The sequence below is a fragment of the Anas platyrhynchos genome, chromosome 14, assembly GCF_047663525.1.
Source record: "Anas platyrhynchos isolate ZD024472 breed Pekin duck chromosome 14, IASCAAS_PekinDuck_T2T, whole genome shotgun sequence".
In the NCBI taxonomy this organism is placed as follows: domain Eukaryota; kingdom Metazoa; phylum Chordata; class Aves; order Anseriformes; family Anatidae; genus Anas; species Anas platyrhynchos.
Genome location: NC_092600.1, coordinates 22,495,609 through 22,506,698, shown reverse-complemented (window position 1 = coordinate 22,506,698; position 11,090 = coordinate 22,495,609). Strand labels below are relative to the sequence as shown.

The window sequence follows — 11,090 nt, the reverse complement described above, 5'->3', positions numbered from 1 at the left end:
TTGTTTTAAAGCATGGATGATTTAATCCTGAAGAAAATTGTTTGTCATTGCATACAAATACTATAAGCATTATCTTAAAAACTCAACCACATCATAGGCATCTTTCAAAATACGAAAGTCAATTACAATGAGAATGTCCTTTCAAAATGAGACGTAAATTACAGTATTTTGCTGCATTAAACCATGAATCTTGTTGTTTCATTTATGTACTTCTGAAAATTCTCATTGTTTTCCATACTGCATTTTTAGACTTAAGCCAGTTGGATTCCAAATACTGATATACAGCATAGAGACTGAACAACATTCTGCCTGGAATGTTTAGAAATGAAGGCAAACAATGCATGTGATTGCAGGAAAAATGAATATTGAGAGATCTTAATACAACATTAGTAATCATCATATTAGTAATCATTAGTTACTATCTTAGAATAGTAACTTAGTATATTTGATTGTGCATCTGATCATATGTATACATTTTTCACATCTTCCTAAACTACTACAAATCCATGTGATACATAATGAAGGAAAAAAAAATAATAGTGGCTGTAGTGGCTGTTAGGCATAAATAAAATCTTTTTTTTTTTTTTTTAGTAGAGAACTGTTTTCACACACACCGAATTTTTACAAGTTTAGCTGAAATTGTTTTAATTATATATTTGAAATTGATATGCTGTTTTAATTTAATGATGATAAACATACTGATTCAAGCTAAACAGTTGAGTAAAATAAAATTAATTAAATCAAAACATAAAGAATTCTTGGGGAAAAAAAAGTTTGAGGCTTTGATATCATGGCTGCATTCTGTAGTTTAACCTGATGCATCTTCATGTTCATCACTGTTTTGAGGTGCTAGTTTTGGCTAGGATTGAAAAAATCACAGCAAAAACTGCAGTGATAATTTGATGCTGCCACTACATATATACCACCAAGTATTTCCTGCTACCATCCTCACAGCTAAGCCAGGTTTTATGTTTATCCAATTCAGTACAAACCCAGGCACTTTTAATTACTTAATTACAGAGATATCCAGCTGCACTGTGGGATAGGCACATAGCTTTCATTTGACAGAAATTCTAAACAGAATAAAAATGATGCTGCTCAGCTACTGTTTCTGTGTTAGTCATACACGTATTAGTTTAATCTGTAGCAGCTACTCACTGCTTACTAGTCCTCTGGTAAAATATTGCTTTATCTGTAAAATTTGAGACAGCTTAAAGCATGTTTCAGGATTTCAGGAAAAGAAGGGAAATATATTTCTGTTGGTGTATTGCAGTGAAAGTAGATACCTCTCTATAGCTCTAAAAAGTCTTTTGAATATTAGTTTTCAGAGTGGAAACTTTCAGCCAAGTGAGAGGCTGTCTAAATGCTGAATTACCATCGAAAGGACTCATGAACAAGAATGGAAATTAAAACAGAAATTTTACACTCTGAACTCTTAATTTCTGTAAAACTAACAACAGAAGAGAAGCAAGGATCAGACACACAGCAATTTAGGTCACTTATTGCTATCATTGGTACTAAACAGTTTAAATACCTGTTTCTTTTATAGACCACTATACCAGTATAATTTCCTCTTGGTAAGCAAAAGCACGCATGATATTTATGGGTAGTTTCCCCTCCATCAATGAGGGGCTTAGGATACTAAAATCTAGGGACTTGGACTGGACAAAAAATGATCATGCTTGGGATTTCCCTGTGCAGCTTTGCCAATTGCATTGTACATCTTCTTAGAAGACTCAGCAGTTTATTACCTACAGAATAATCGATCTCATCATGATGTGGGAGAAATCAAGCTTTATTAAAATTTATTTATTTATTGTTTTACCAAAAGTTGTATCATACAGGCTGAATGATGAGACCAGAAAGAGTACTGTGGGTTACCTACACCACCAAATTCATTATTCCTGTGGACTTTGCATTATTGTTTTTAAGGACTGCACTCTTGGACAACAGTTGTTTCAAAAACCAAAGCACTTTATGGAAACATCCTAAATCAGTGATATTCTTAAAGCTGATACTTTCTGTTGCTATCTATTTCAATACCAGTAAAGGACTGAATGTCACCAATACCATTCTCACACTGAAGCAACAGCTCCTACTGAATTGTCATGTTTAAACTTGGAAATTTTACATTCATGAATTTTATGTTCAAATATCAGTTTTCACTTAATGGGTTTAAAATTAGATTGTTACCCAATGTGTGCATGCTCTGTGGAGCAGAAGGTCTCATAAAAAAGAAAAAAAAAAGAAGAAAAAAAAACCACTCAGATGTTTACATCAGTGAGGTATTCAGCCAGAGACCAATTTCTGAAGGTGGATTACCATTTGGAGTCCGTACCGGTAGCAGTTTCCCTGGCTAGTAGACCAGTTTTTCTCCCACATTCATCATCATTTAGAAAAGCAGAAGTCAGTTTCTGTGGTTAAGAGTTCCTCAATATTTCAGTTTTTTCTCACAGCTGCACTGAGACAGTGGTTATCCCAACGTGTTTCCTGTTACAAATACAAAATTTATTCAGATAGCTTTCTTCTTTACGGTGAAGCAATATTCCAATGCCATGAGAGTTCTGCAGCTTTAAATGCCCAAAATGCCAGAACTGGTAGGAGCCAACACTGCTGCTGCATCCGTGACACCATCCAGTGGCAGACAGCAGTGTGCTCCAAACACCCTGCCTCGCCTCCCCAGAGCTCAGACCACGCCACCCACACTTCCTCATGGCTTGAGCACAGCAAAAAGGGAACTGGTGATGACCACACTCTGTGTGTCTGCCCTTGTCATGGCTAAATGCCAAGAAAAGCTGTTGTCTGTGAGAGCAGTGCAGCTGCCAGAAGTCAGGAAACAGGCGGTGACAATATTGGAGCTCACATTGCTCACCCTGCAGCAAACAGAGCAATGCCCTGTCCATAGATTGCATGTGAGCTACCACCAGGGTGACACTGTCTCAAAATGGATCACTTCTACATTATTCCACTACTAACAAGGTCAGACGAGATGAAGAAAGAGGAAAATTATACATGTATGAGGAAAATTATCTCTGCCACTGATTCCTGTATGCACTAATACTTGATACTGAACCAGTATCAGTACTCTGAAGGACCCATACTGCTGCCTAGGGCTTCCATATTTCCACTGGAAGGTCCAAATTAAGAAACATACTTCTTACCTTCTGAATTTAAATTTTCAAGTGAGAAATGATGAACATCATACACAGCTGTTTTTTTTTTTGTTTGTTTGTTCATTTGTTTGTTTTTGCATAGTGTTGTGGTTTAACCTATTAGGCAGCTAAGCACCACGCAGCCATTTGCTTACCCTCCTCCCTCCCTCTGTGGGATGGGGGAGAGAATCAGGAAAAAGAAAAAGAAAAAAAAAAAAAAAGGAAAGAAAGCCTGTAGGTTGAGATAAAGACAGTTTATTTGGAGAGAGGAAAAAAAAAAAAAAAAGAAGAAGAAAAAAAAGGAAAATAATAATAATGATGATAAGAGTATTAATACCACTAATGTGTACAAAACAAGTGATGCACAATGCAATTGCTCACCACCTGCTGAACGATGCCCAGAAAGAAAGAAAATTATCTCTAAGCTACACATGGCTCTGTAAAAGGAGTCTAGATAAACTATACTAAAATTCTTTTCGAGTCCAAGCCAAAAAGTGTTGAGAAAACCCCAACACAGAACGTAAAACTTTGGAGTACTGGCTCAATAGTCATGATGTCAATTGGATTTCTGGTTTTCACATTTCTATTTTCACATTAGCCTGCAACTATTATCATCATAATATACAACACCTTTTTTTCCAGCTACTTCATAAAGTTTTGCATTAAAAGTCAGCTGCTTTCCTTGCATGACCATGTGTTTTTGTTTTTGTTTTTGTTTTTGTTTTTGTTTTTGTTTTTTGAGAATGGAAAAGAGGAATCTGAGTATAACATTTTCTCATGTTTGAAAGTGAGCAGCTTAATGGCTGCTGTGATATCAAAGTTCCAACACATTGACTTAATAGTACAATATTGCTGACCTGCAATTTATGTACTACAGTAGCCTGCAATCCCAGAAAGTCCAAAATTGCCACAAAATCATATTTTTCACACCAGCAGAAATAATCACAGACATTTTATTATCAATAATAAATGTATCAAGCTCATATGTCTGCATTTCTTGTGTAACACAGAAAACACTAAGATCAAGGACATGTATGCATCCTACATTCAGCATTTTTATGTCTTTGACAGTGAATGTCGTAGCAATATTGCAGGAGTTCTGGGAAAGCAAACAGAAGCAGAAGGCCGTATTCCCAAGCGAAGGCATCATTGTGTATGAATCGCTGAGCTCCCTGGGCCCACCATTTGTGAGCTATGTTACCTTGCCGGGAGGAAGTTGCTTTGGTAACTTTCAGGTAAGTGTCAGCTTCCAATCTTTGCCAGGGGAATTTTATCTATTTATTTATATATTTATTCAGGAAAATTCTTTTGCCATAGAAGATACAGGACAACTACTTCTGTAACAATGAATACTACACTTGACTTTTCCAATCTCATTCTGTCCCAGCCCTCACCGACTTGAGAGACAAGGTACCTGAAGGAAAACAACACAGAGTTCTAGGAATGATTTTACCAGTCTTGTCTCTGGTTTCCAGTCATATCTACAATGAAGTGAAACATTATGAGTAACTCAAGTCAGGCCAGATATGTCCCTTCTACGTCAATAACCAAACCTGTCAAGTTAAGAACATGGAATTAATGAAAAGGAAATCCTTCTATTTTGATCTGAGTTCACTTTTTTTTTTTTTTTTTTTTTCTAGACCAAGAAGAACCAGCAAAAGTCGGGTGAAAAATGAAATGAAAAATGTTAAGGCCAGGCAGCTTGCTCACTGCAAGTGCTAATCTGAAAGCAGATGGAGTGCATCTTCATACACTCCATCCTGAGATACTCCACTCAACAGGCCAGACCAGCTGATGAAGTGCATTGCTGTCCTGAAGTTTCATGTGATGGGCTACTTTTAAGTCTCTTGTTTATGCTGTAGTACTTGAGGTCTATGGCAGGACCACAGCACACTCTTATTTGTCTACCCTTCTTTCTTGATCGTGTGTGGGAAAGAGAGAACGTGCAGAGGCCCTCAGCCACATGCTGCACCTGTCACTCTGTGCAGCTACATCCCTGAGCCAAAGTACCAAACTTCATGCTTGTGAAAGGACTTTACACAAATTACAGAAATCGAAAATGAAGCATCCAAACACTTACAGGAGGGTGGGCCCTCTCGATGCACCTCAACGTGGGATCCACAAGTCCTCACGTGGTTTCATCCAGCACACTTCTCTGTCCCTCCTCGCTAAACTTGCTCAGAGGCAGCTGTTACCAAGGTGTCACAGTGACATCATTCAATTCTGTTTCTGAAGTCATCACCGTAGGCCCCTGGCAGCGGCAACACAACACTCTCTCTTGCTAATGCGAATGTCTCAGAAACAAGTAGAGAAGTCCCACTCTCCCCAAGCTGACTTTAATTGGAGTAGTTCCAAAATTATTCTCTGCCCCCCTACATCTGGGGAAGGTGTGTGAGAAATCTTTTCCTTAAGAAAGGATTACAAGCCAAAAAAAGCTTGCTTCTGATACGTTCCCCTTCCTTTTAGAGCTGTTCACCTTTGATTTCCAAGGAAGAAAAAAGAAGGTGAAATCAACAATTCTCCTCCTCCGAGTTGGGAATATGAAATAAGCCCAATTATTTAGGAAGCCTGAAAAAGGAAACTATAAATTTCCTTGTTAAACACCTTGTTGCTTCTGAAAACTTTTCCAGTACTTTGCAGCTGCAGTGCTTTTCGGTGGGTGGGCAGCCGAGCTCCATCACGGCCACTCTCTCCCTCCCCCTCCTCAAAGAGAAAGGGAGAGAAAATACGAGGCAAAGGGCTCAAGGGTTGAGACAAGGACAGGGAGATCGCTCAACAAGGATCGTGATGGGCAAAGCAGACGCAGCATAGGGAGACAGTAAGATTTCCTGCCTAACTACTACTACTACCAGGCTAGACAAGTGAGAACCAAAGGAAAGAAACCAAAAACACCTTCCTTCCCCCCATCTGAGCTCTTCCAGCTCCTCCCCCCGTGCAGCGCAGGGGAACAGGGGGACTGGACTGGGGGTTGTGGTCAGTCTGTAGCACTTCATCTCCACCACTCCTTCTCGGTCCCTCTCTGACCCTGCTCCACGTGGGCTCCTGTCCACGGGCTGCAGCTCCGGCCCGGGGCCTGCTCCTGCAGGGGCTCTCCATGGGCCGCAGCCTCCTCCAGGCCACATCCACCTGCTCCACCGGGGGCTCCTCCACCCATGGGGGGGCTGCAGCGTGGAGATCTGCTCCATGGGGGACCCATGGGCTGCAGGGGGACAGCCTGCTCCACCAGGGGCCTCTCCCTGCACAGCCCGCAGGGGAACTGCTGCTGCCTGCCTGCAGCACCTCCTGCCCTCCTGCGGCGCTCACCTGGGAGCTGCAGGGCTGCTTCTCTCACGCTTTCACAATCCTCTCTCCCAGCTGCTGTTGCACAGCAGTATTTTCCCCCCTTCCTTAAATCTGCTCTCCCGAAGCCCACCCAGCAGCACTCCCTGCCTCGGCTCTGGCCAGCAGCAGCTCCTTTTTGGAGCCATCTGGAGCTGGCTCTGCTCTGATGCTGACAAGATGGGGCTGCATTCATTTCCAAACTGGCTGTCATAAAGGCCTTCACCTTTGCATTACATTGAGGCAGCGGTGATCTCAGCCTTATTGTATTGCTCTGCGTAATGTAGCTCCCAAAAGAGATCCCAAGGTCCAGAAAAGACATGGAAATAACTGGGGGGTTGTAAGGAAAACAATTGCATTCCATCTACATGCTTGGGTGTTATTAACAGAGCTTTGTATACTGAGCTGGTGCTTGGTAGGAGAAAAACCATAAATCTTCCCTAGGAAAGTAGGACCCCCTCAGCTACATACTGCTGTGAGGAAACTCAGATGTAAGAACACACTTAAATAACACATCAGCAGAGCGGTTGTGCTCCTGACCACCAAAGGCACCTTTTTCCAACACCGTCGTACTGGAAGTTGATGCAGCTGGTTCCATCCTTAACGTGGGACTGTACAGTGCTTTAAAAGAAATATTTTTTCACAGCTTTGGAGAAAGTGAAGCAGAGAAAACCCCACCTAACCACTGATACCTGGACCCCAAACTGCCACAGACTGACAGCGATGCCCACTGGATATCTCCTGCTGCCTTGTGACTGCTCCAGCAGAAGTCCCGTTTGAATTAGCCAGCAGGTCCCTCTGAGTGGCTTTGCTGAAACTCCTGCCGTAGGAAGTATCCTACGGGAGCCAAGTTGCTAAACTGATGTGTGGTTTTCCCTTAACCCCCTCAGCCCTGACTTTGCAGCTCCTGACGACACTGCCAACGTGTGCAGTGTCACCGTGTGCCAACTAGGTGCCAGCTGCCATGTTTTATAGATTGTAAAATGAGTGATTTGGGACTCGTGAGCACTGAGAACAGGTTAGCAATTGCTTAAGAGCTTTACTTGTGTCGCTCTGGGGCAGGGAGATGGGTGAAACATCTTAGGCTTGAAAGTGATTCCCTGCAGAGGGACGTGCTCAGATCTGTACAACAGATCTGTCGTTTTGGTCACCTTATCAGATCCCTGCTTGAGAGGTTGCTTGCAAGAATCGATTCCTCTTCACCTTGATGTGTCAAGCTAAAGACAAATCTGTGCCAAAGCACTGTCTGATCAGACGAGTGCCTCAGTTCAGGATTGTTCTTGGACAGCTCCAGAAACACCAGGACGATCAGCGCCTTCAGGAACAGATTAATTGGATCTCGAGGCTGTCATAAAACAGGTCCCTGAAGTTTGAAGACTCTTCCAATAGTTTGGGCCAGCAAGGAGCAGCTGTACCTGGCGGCTGCGGTAACTCGGGGCTCAGAGTCTCAGAGAGCGTGCTGAAAGGTGACCCCCAGCTGGCTGCTGGAGGAAGCTGAGGCAGCGTTCAGCTCTAACCTTTGCCTTCTTGGCTGTCATCTTTGCACTCCTGCTGTCAGTGGGTGTTGAGTGTCCTTCCCCCCAGCCTCAGCACGTGCCCTCAGATGTAGGCAGCGTTTAGCAGCTAGAATTCACTCCAATATAAAGAGTACAAATCATGCGTTTTCTGCTTTTGCTTTGGAACTCTTAGCTTGAGGTTTTCCTGCAGGCCATGAGGTTTCTTGCAGCAGCAGGGATGAGTTCTGTTAGCAAGAGGCTGTTCTGTGCTTCGAATGTGGGAAGATGAATGGTTACCTGTGCACCGTTAAATAGAACTTGACACCTAGCACACCGCACTTGCAGCCTGTGGGGTGCTTTAACAAGCAGGTAAATCAGCAGAGGCTGTTTTGCAGCCGGGGTGATGCTGGGTGATTAAAAAGCAGGGGCAGAACAAGGAGTTTCTAGTGTTTGTTCTTGCTTGTCATCCGACTCTCCACTTCCACTGTTCGTTAGAAAAAAAACAAAAACAAAAACAAAAAACAAAAAACAAGGGGTAAGCATCTTAATATCTTTATTATAAATGGAAGGCACAAAACAGACCAGCTACAGAGACTGTCCAAGAGAAATACTTGGTGCTTTATAAACAAACAAGGAAGTACCCTTAGGTGGGTGTGATAATCCTCCTCTAATGCGTTTTTGGAGTGCAAAAATAGATTTGTTCCTTTCTTGCTCTTCTCTCCAGGACAAAGGCAGAATAGGCAACTGCAAAGTTAGACCAGGGAGGTCAGTTTGTTCCATACTGAGAAAGACAAGCCTGTAAAACAAACTAGACAGATTTTCTTGGTACTATTTATCTTCCTTCAGCAAAGGCAAAGCTTATGACACTTGTTGGTGTGTATTTCCAGACCCCCAGCTACTGGCACTGTAGCGCATCTCTAATTCTTTGGTACAAAAGGTTCAAAATCTCTTAATGCAAACATTTTACCAGCACCCTGGAGCAAAAAAAAGAAATCTAAAAATCTTACCAACTTCTATTACAGACCTGCTGAGTGCACCAGAGTTACTCATTTTTATTCAGGCTTTCAGGGGCAACTTCAGTTGGTTTAGCGCCCGGATTGCCATGTTAGCAGGTGTCAGTTTAAAAAAAAAAAAGCTTTTGAGGTCCTTTTTAAAATGAGACTGCTTTTTTGGAATTTAGGGCTGCGAGGTATGCTTGGTTTTGCTTTCTTCCCATTCCTTAGACCAGATCCATTCAGATTCTGAACAGCGTTCCCGGTCTGTTCAGGAAACTGGAAGGCAACAAGCAAAATGATGAGCTCCTTGGGCAGTCAAAAGAGCTAAATCTGGAGAGTGTTTTGAGTCAAACTTCCATGCTAAGGAGCACCAGTAATTGTTAGAAGTAGATGCAGAGGAACCTGCATGGCACTGGGTGTGTTTCTGAAGGTGCTAAAGGTCCGAAGTGACGATTCCTATCCATAGTAAAGAAGAGAAGGAAAGCTTGCACTTAACTACTGTTTTTATTCCCTTTGCCCAGCAGTCAAAAGCAGTAACTAGTATGAGAAGCCAACTTTTCCTCTCTTTATTTTAGATTTGAAAAAATTCCCTGCCAAAAAAATATTTCCTGGAAAATTCACTAGTGTTTGTGTGAGTAAAAGGTTCCAACCTTTGATTATTAATTTGTAAGAACTATTTCATCCACTTTTGTCCAGAAGAGTCAGAAATAATTTGCACAGAAATGTGCAGCGTTTTAATGAAAGGTTTCAGAATCACTCTAATTTGAACTTTATCTGGTCTGGTTGCAGGTTTTGTGTTTAGTGTCTTTAAAAAAAATAATAATTAAAATTTCTGACTTCATCTCAGAAAAAAGAAAAAAAAAATGCTTGTGGCTAAATAAAATCTGTTGCAGCTCTGCTCATCGAAAAATCATTGGCTGTTAAATTGGACCTAAGTCGTCTTCTCTAACCTTTCATGATCCTGCAGCAATGGATGAGGATGGATATATGGATTAGGGAACAGCACGTGGTGGCAAACCTGTGGTATTTGCTACAGCGCAGAAAGAAAAACCCAATTGCTTCCAAAAAATCCAACTAATTCAAAATCCTTGGCATCATGCAGTCATGCCACTGGCAAAGTGAGCATTCCCCTGCCTCTCAAAGCTTGCTGTACCCTTGATCTGCTGTCTTCCTGCTGTTAATTGATTGCAACTCTACGTGTCTGATCAGGGCTACGAGTTGTTCTCGCTATGGAGATCATACAACATATACTGTGCACGCTTGTGTGTATAGATCTGTTTATCCTGTATGCATGTACATACGTCTGCATATTTGTGTGCTGGCCCCCAGATCACTCATCTTACAAAGCATCGGCCTCGAAGGCATACTCATCAAAATCTTTTGTAGAGCCTCCATTTTTTTCTAGTTCCCTCAAAATGAGAGAATTTTTACGCGCTCTCTGTGTCAAAAAGGCAAAAATTCTGATTTTCACTGTCGCTCTCGCTAACTTTCTCTCACTCCCTCCTCGTGTGTGTATAAACACAGATGTGTGTATGCGTATGCACATCTGTGGATTTATATGCACTGGTATGTTTTTTGCTGTACAGGTAATAAAGACGGGGAAAGGTTTTTGTGTTTTCTTAATAGGTGAAGAAATCTTGAAGACCAGAGATTGGAACATACTGAATTTTAAATTAAAAAAAAAAAAAAAAAGTTAAATTGTCTGGCTGTGGAAGATGGAGCCTCATTTTTGCAGCCACTTTGAATCACGAGTTCATCTCTAAATGCGCTGGGTTTTTTGTTTTTGTTTTGTTTTGTTTTTTGGTTTTTATTTTTTTGAAGAGCTAACTATCCCTGGCTGTCTCCAGTCTGAGAGAGCATTCAAATGGACTTGCTTCCTCTATTAGTTATAAGCCGTTTAAAAGCACATCCTATGTTTGAATTGTGGATGAGAGGTTCCCTTGGCAAAGTGAGGAGGAAAATTCTTCCTACCCCTTTATTTTTAATTCACGGATTCAGTCTTGGTTTGGCCTACAGGAGAAGTTAACTGGAAGTCTTTGAAGATCGATAACTTTGCTGAGGTTGTCCAGGTAGGTGAAATGGAAGACCCACAGTGCCTGGAACGTGCTGTTTAATGCGTCCTAACTGTG

General features: G+C 41.7%; 1 long non-coding RNA gene and 1 pseudogene across 1 annotated transcript; one reads left to right on the top strand and one right to left on the bottom strand.

Moving 5' to 3' along the window:
• LOC139998646 (uncharacterized) lies at positions 1-5,345 on the bottom strand. Its single transcript, XR_011803329.1, has 2 exons — positions 5,233-5,345; positions 1-2,490 (listed from the first exon to the last, which is right to left on the bottom strand). It is a non-coding gene; the product is annotated as an uncharacterized lncRNA (long non-coding RNA).
• Positions 5,346-5,990: 645 nt separating this feature from the next.
• LOC139998695 (kinesin-like protein KIF27) overlaps positions 5,991-11,090 on the top strand; it is a 40,657-nt pseudogene continuing 35,557 nt past the window's right edge.